Source organism: Rhinopithecus bieti, unplaced genomic scaffold (genome assembly GCF_001698545.2).
Source record: "Rhinopithecus bieti isolate Rb0 unplaced genomic scaffold, ASM169854v2 repeat_22140, whole genome shotgun sequence".
NCBI lineage: Eukaryota > Metazoa > Chordata > Mammalia > Primates > Cercopithecidae > Rhinopithecus > Rhinopithecus bieti.
The window spans coordinates 1,182-1,861 of NW_016879278.1; the positions used below are offsets into that span (position 1 = coordinate 1,182).

Consider the following 680-nt stretch of genomic DNA (forward strand, 5'->3'; position numbering starts at 1 on the left):
ACAACTCGGAGTCTGAATTTCAGTCAAAGACGAAGACTCCAGGCTCTTGACAGGGCTGCAATTTGAAAAGGTGGGAAAGGGCTGGGCCCAGTGGCTCACACCTATAAATCCCAGCACTCTGGGAGGCTGATGGGGGAGGATCACTTGAGCCACAGAGTTCAAGACCATCCTGGGCAACATAGTGAGACCCTGTCTCTAAATTTTAAAAACAAAAATACATATAAAAAATTTAAAAGTGGAAAACAGCTCTCTGGTCTCGGCTGCAGAAGCGAGATGACGAAGGGAACGTCATCGTTTGGAAAGCGTCGCAATAAGACGCACACATTGTGCCGCCGCTGTGGCTCTAAGGCCTACCACCTTCAGAAGTCGACCTGTGGCAAATGTGGCTACCCTGCCAAGCGCAAGAGAAAGTATAACTGGAGTGCCAAGGCTAAAAGACGAAATACCACCGGAACTGGTCGAATGAGGCACCTAAAATTGTATACCGCAGATTCAGGCATGGATTCCGTGAAGGAACAACACCTAAACCCAAGAGGGCAGCTGTTGCAGCATCCAGTTCATCTTAAGAATGTCAGCGATTAGTCATGCAATAAATGTTCTGGTTTTAAAAAATAAAAGTGGAAAACAAAGGAGAGCAGAATCAGGATCTGACCCAAACCCCAGCTAGAAGGGTTGTTTCC

General features: G+C 47.1%; 1 pseudogene across 1 annotated transcript; it reads left to right on the top strand.

Moving 5' to 3' along the window:
* Window positions 1–224: 224 nt before the first annotated feature.
* On the top strand, window positions 225–617 carry LOC108525742 (60S ribosomal protein L37 pseudogene; annotated as a pseudogene). The gene has a single exon (XR_001884333.1). The product of XR_001884333.1 is annotated as a 60S ribosomal protein L37 pseudogene (transcript).
* The last annotated feature ends 63 nt before the right edge of the window (window positions 618–680 follow it).